The sequence below is a fragment of the Anomaloglossus baeobatrachus genome, unplaced genomic scaffold (genome assembly GCF_048569485.1).
Source record: "Anomaloglossus baeobatrachus isolate aAnoBae1 unplaced genomic scaffold, aAnoBae1.hap1 Scaffold_67, whole genome shotgun sequence".
Lineage (NCBI taxonomy): Eukaryota > Metazoa > Chordata > Amphibia > Anura > Aromobatidae > Anomaloglossus > Anomaloglossus baeobatrachus.
In genome coordinates, this window is record NW_027445041.1 from 520,997 (window position 1) to 527,043 (window position 6,047).

General features: G+C 44.0%; 1 pseudogene; it reads left to right on the forward strand.

The window, feature by feature from the left end:
• Positions 1–5,354: 5,354 nt before the first annotated feature.
• On the forward strand, positions 5,355–5,560 carry LOC142286617 (U2 spliceosomal RNA; annotated as a pseudogene).
• The last annotated feature ends 487 nt before the right edge of the window (positions 5,561–6,047 follow it).

Genomic DNA, 6,047 nt, shown 5'->3' on the forward strand with positions numbered 1-6,047 from the left:
CTAGTAACACTGCACACAGAAATGCACCTTAATATTCCACTGTTAACCCTTTCCTCCCAGCAGTAACACACAACTCCTCACCTTGATATCATGGTGATTTATGGTCAGAATGACTTCAATGCGATCAGTGATTTCTATTCTAGCTCTGCTCACATAGATTTTATATCCACACTCAACTATAGGCCGTTCTTCATATTTTGGGGGCTTTTAGTCAGATATACTAGTTTGTGCCTGTATAGTATTGGTGTAGATGGGAGTGTAGGGCATGGGTTACATGGCACTGTGGTGGAATACTGATGGGAGGTATTGGTGCTGTGTTTGATGCTTCTACTGGGTATTTTCCTACAAATACTGGAACAGCTCACTGCTTAGAATGATCCTTCCCAGCTCTATAATATATTATATATACCCCACAATGCAGGCTCACACACACATTTGTCTCAAGTGTGTTGTAGGGACACAGATACAGTCTTGGTCATGTGACTAAAGGCTACTTTACACACTGCGATATCGGTCCCGATATCGCTAGTGTGGGTACCCGCCCCCATCTGTTGCGCGACACGGGCAAATCGCTGCCCATGCCGCACAACACCGACCAGACCCGTCACACATACTTACCTGCCCGGCGAAGTCGCTGTGTCCGGCGAACCGCCTCCTTTCTAAGGGGGCGGTCCGTGCGGCGTCACAGCGACGTCACTGAGCGACCGCCCAATAGCAGCGGAGGGGCGGAGATGAGTGGCCGGAACATCCCGCCCACCTCCTTCCTTCCTCATAGCGGCTGGGAGGCAGGTAAGGAGAGGTTCCTCGTTTCTGCGGTGTCACACGGAGCGATGTGTGCTACCGCAGGAGCGACGAACTACATCGTTACTGCTGCAGTAACGATAATCGAGAATGGAGACCCATGTCACCGATGAGCGATTTTGCACGTTTTTGCAACGATGCAAAATCGCTCATCGGTATCACACGCAGCAACATCGCTAATGCGGCCGGATGTGCGTCACAAATTCCGTGACCCCAACGACTCCGCATTAGCGATGTCGCAGCGTGTAAAGCCCCCTTTAGTGGGAGTGGTGTACAGGGTCTTAGCAGTAAAGAGTATTCCATATTTCTGCCAGATACCCACAGAGATATTGAAATCTGAAAAAAGAGACTTCTGCTCATTGAAGGTAAGAACTGCTCACATAGCGTTCAACTCCACAGCAAACGAGTGCTCTAGCACTGGCATCTCAGCAGGGATATTCCCCTACTACACATGTGTGTCTAGGTCACTGTGACAGTTTACAGGACATAACTCAGGGCACCTAGACAGAAGGCAGAGGGACTACTTTCTATTTCTGGTGTAGAGCTTAGTACAATATATATATATTTATACTATTACATGGGACACATGTACCTTGTATTACCATTATTCGCTGTATATGAACCCCTTTTCTCCGGGCATTATTTGTCTATAGCATTTTTCACGAACCTGAGGCAACTGAGAACCCTTCAGTGAAGGAATTCCACTAACCCTCACAATACCTACCAGGGGCCTCCCTGCAGTAACTCAGGTAGTTGTACCCATTCTCTTTCCGCATTCTATGTGTTCTTCTTCTTTCTTCTTTTTTTTCTTTTTTCTTCTTTTTATTTCTATCATGTAGTTCAGGGGTTTATAGATATATGTCCTGCATCTCATATTTCCTTTAGTGGTGCTTCTTACCCATTCTCATATCATTTACCCTAGTATTTCATGATCCTGAGGCGACTGAGAACCCTTTAATAAAGGAATCCTTTTTCACCTGAATTGTCAAGTGATACTTACCAGTGACTATCACGTAATGTTACAGGTAGTTCCATTTTCTTCCTCTTCTTTCTCTCCTTTCTTCTTTGTCACACGGTCCATTGTGTTATAGCCCACGTGTCATGATAACACTTGTACCATCTTTTCATTTAGATTCCACCTACAATTATTTACCGATTCCAGTTCTGGAATAGGCTTTCATCATCTACTCACTAGAATTCTCAAGTTCATAAGGTACTGAGACATATACATGTTCACACCATTATAAAGAACAAAGTATAAACATTGAGGTTTTTCTCACACCCATGTTCCTGTGTTCTTTGATATGATATGTGTTCATTTCCTTCACTATATAGGATTGCAAGTTTTCCATTTGTACCTTAATGGCAATGACGCTATACAATTGAACACATATCATCCTGTTATCCATATAGGTGTGTATTTACCTGCTTGACTATTTTTGGTTGTTTGATCCAGAATGTTTCTCCAGATAGGTCATGTGGAAATTTTCTTTCCTCAGTACAAATGTTTTCACTATGGCTTTGGAAAATTTTTTTGTATGTGCATCATGGTCATTTGACCCATTGTACTCTCAAGTAGCAATATATTGTACTGTTATGTTGTACTATGTACTAATTACGTGTTTATATGGTTTTGTAACCCTTTATGATCTTAGATAACTTTATCCTTGATAAAGACCTAAAAACAAGCTCGAAACGTTGGATGAATTATCCTTTTGCACAAATAAAGAATTTTCAGCATTCTAAGAGTTCTTTTCTTACGTTATTGATCACTATAGTGTGCCAGAGCTATTTCTATTGAATTAACTCTTATTTTTTCTGAGCACCTGCTATATACACAGTGAGCCAGACATATTCAATTTTCATTCAGAAGGCAGAGGGAAGCCTTAGCAGCTGAGCCTATATCTTGGCTTGTGAGCATTAGAACAGGCCGGCGATTACAGGGTAACATGAAAAATGTCCAGCTTGCATTATGACTAGAACATGACAATATCCTTTTAAGTACTAACCTATGATGCGTTCCTAAGCAGTTGATGTTATATGTTCTACATTTCATTTTCTGCATACTTTACAAGTAGTAGAATTTGCTTTGATATAGGCAACTGGATTTTCACAATGAAAAGGCAAAGGATAACGCCCGAAAAAGACGCCATACATTATGTCAGTGCCATCACTGACAAACCTGGATTGACCATGAAATACATCAATCCCCTTAAAGGTGAGTTAAAACAAGTTTTAACTAAATTGCCTTAATATTGTCATGCATTAGAATGACTGTCTTAGGTAATGATAAATATTTTCTACAGGAAGAGGAGTGTTTGCTGAAACTGAAATCGAAAAAGGGAGTTTTGTTGCAGAATATCGAGGTGAGCTCACGTATGCACTTACGATGGTAGACAACTACTCGAGATTTATGGTTGTGGTACAAGTCAAAGATCTAATGGCCCATACTGCAGCGAAGGTCTTCCAAGCACACTTATGCAGACCTCATGGCTACTCAGAGAGAGTCCTCACAGATCAAGGCACTGCCTTTGAAGCGGAAATCTTCAAGGACTTCTGCAGCTTTTACCGATGCAGGAAGATGCGTACTACACCCTACCATGCTCAAACCAATGGTTATCAACCTGCTCAGGACTTTACCCCATATTCCAGATGTGGCCTTACAAGTGATTTATAGAGGGGTAACAATACGTTGGGATCATCGGATCTAATCTCCCTTTTTATACACCCTAAAATCTTGTTTGCGTTAGAATAAACAATAACATCATAAAGGTATAGCAGTACCGTTTCAAAGTTTCGGTGTCCCAAGCAGCATTCCATCAGCCTCTGGAAGGTTCCTGGCAAATTGCACAGCTCGAAGGGCATGCTTTTGAACTCGCAGAGACCCATCGGGGTGGCAAAGGCGGTCTTCTTCCGGTCTGCCTCAGCAACGGACACTTGCCAATAGTGACTAGTGAGATCAAGGGTAGAAAAATAATTTGCAGTTGTCAATGCAGCTAGCTATTCCTCAATACAGGGGAGTGGTGCTGTCCTTCTTCTTTAACAGGACCAACGGAGCTGCCCAGAGGCTACAACTGTCACGGATAACCCCAGCCTCCTTCATGTTGCTCAACATGTCCTTGGTACACTGGTAATGTGCAGGTAGATTTGGCTTATATCTCTCTTTGATGGGTGGGTGTGCACTTGTGGGGATGTAGTGTTTGACCCCTTTTATTTTTCAAAAGTCTAGCGGATGTTTGCTGAAGACTTGCTCGTATTCTTGCACTAGCCTGTAGACCCCCTTCTTGTGATGTGAAGGTGTGGAGTCAGTGCCTACGTGTAATTCCTTACACCACTCCTCTGGCTGACTTGGTGAGCTGTCACTGAATGGGTGGGCTGAAGCAATGGTGGATGCTGCTGTTTGGATAGCATGTGTATCTACTGAGAACAGCTTATCAATGGTGGCAAATCGGAGCAGCTTAATCTTTTGCTCTCCGCAGTTCAACACTCTCATGGGCACTCTTCCCTTCCATATTAATGAATAAAACTATGATGTAAATAGCATATAGATACCCCACAAATGCAGATAAAAGTAGGTTATGGGAAAAGGGGGAATAGAGAAACAGGAAAATAGTGGAATAAAGTATAACTTCCAGGTGGGAGAGGAAATGGCAGCACAGCCAGTGGAGGTGAAGCAAGGGGAGCCTGCAACTAAAGAGTTGAGAGCGTTATCACATGGTGACTGAGCCTGATTGTAACGGGAGCATAGAGGTGCCGATCCTGTCTTACCTGCGTTGGTGTAGAAGTGGGTGTCCTGTGGTGGAGTCAGCTATGTGCAGTGGTGGCCGTGGGTTCTTTTATGTGCGACCGTAGTAATAGCTGTGCCCACTTCCTGTATGGGAGTGGAATGCAGTGAGGCTAATGGAACGCACGCCTGCGCATTTGTGTTTAACGTCGCGCATGTGCAGAACGGAGAAAAGGCTGCGCTCACTTCCTAATGAAAGGGAGTGAGACGCAGCTGGGAAGGGAAGGGAAAAGATTAGGGTTTGGGGATGATGAAAGGGCTTTCTACGGGCAAGGATGGCAAAGGGTGGCAGTGACGGAAAGTCAGGCAGATGGTCCTGTCCTGTCCTGTCCGTCCGTCTTTTTGTATCATGAATTGGAAAGACTGCAAGGGGGAGGGGAGGTGCTTGTGCCCAAAAGGAGGAGTTATTCAGATTCATTGCAGTGGGCGGCGGCTGCAAAAAGTACCATTCTCCTTGTTTTTGCTCTGCAAAACAGCCTTTTCAAGGGTTTGGCTTGGGTGACAAAATGTCTTCTGTAGGCGTGGGTTTGTCTCCCTCTCCCTAAGATGTGTCCGGTATAGGCCAGGGTGCCACTCAAGGCCGTAACCAATTCGGGTTATAGCTTCTCAGCCTTTTGGCTAAGATCAAGTGTAGTTTCGGAGGACGCTACCTTGGTCGGTACTGGAAGGTGCCTGGGATTGCACGTCTGCCGGCCTTGAGGGAGTGTGTGCGCCTTCTGGTGACACATAGCCCTCTTGTGCCTGGACGGTTCCCAGGCAACGGGAGGCGATCACCTTTGTTATTTTGAAGTCCTACTGATAAACAGAAAAAAAAAAAATTAAATCTGTTCTTATCAGTTTAATATCTGATACGTCCCCTCTCTAGGGACCATATATTAAATGGATTTTTAGAACAAGGAGATGGAAAAAATCTTGCTCTGTCCACTCCACGCATTGACCTGGTATTGCAGTACCTCCAGGACCGGTGCACCCCTTCTTAACCGAGTTTCCAAAAGCAGAACTCAATTCACCTGATTCAAATGAGCCTCATTAGTGAATTGAAAGAAAGCAAAAACTTTATATGCACCTCAATTTGGCCAATTCACTTTTCACACTTTCACCCTTTTTTTTTATCTTTCACACCTTTTACTTGCTTTATTGATGCAAAAGCTGTGCCAAATAGCAAACTCATCTCCACTCAACTTGACCAACTCTGCTATGTCCCGTGCAGTATCTTATTCTCAGTCTTATCTAGATCATTTGCAATTGAATAGAATAGATCCCTTTTGGACACATTGGATTCAGCTGCTGCAGTGACTGCAGGTGTTAGAAGATGCAGACTTGGCATCAGGTGCTGTCTATCAGATTCCACTCCAATTAAAGCTTCCATTGTTTTTCGGTGTTTTCTTTGAGCAATGATGATGTCTTTAGTGATCTGTTGGCTCCCTCTCCTGGAGGAAGAGTTTGCTTGCTCTTGGACTTT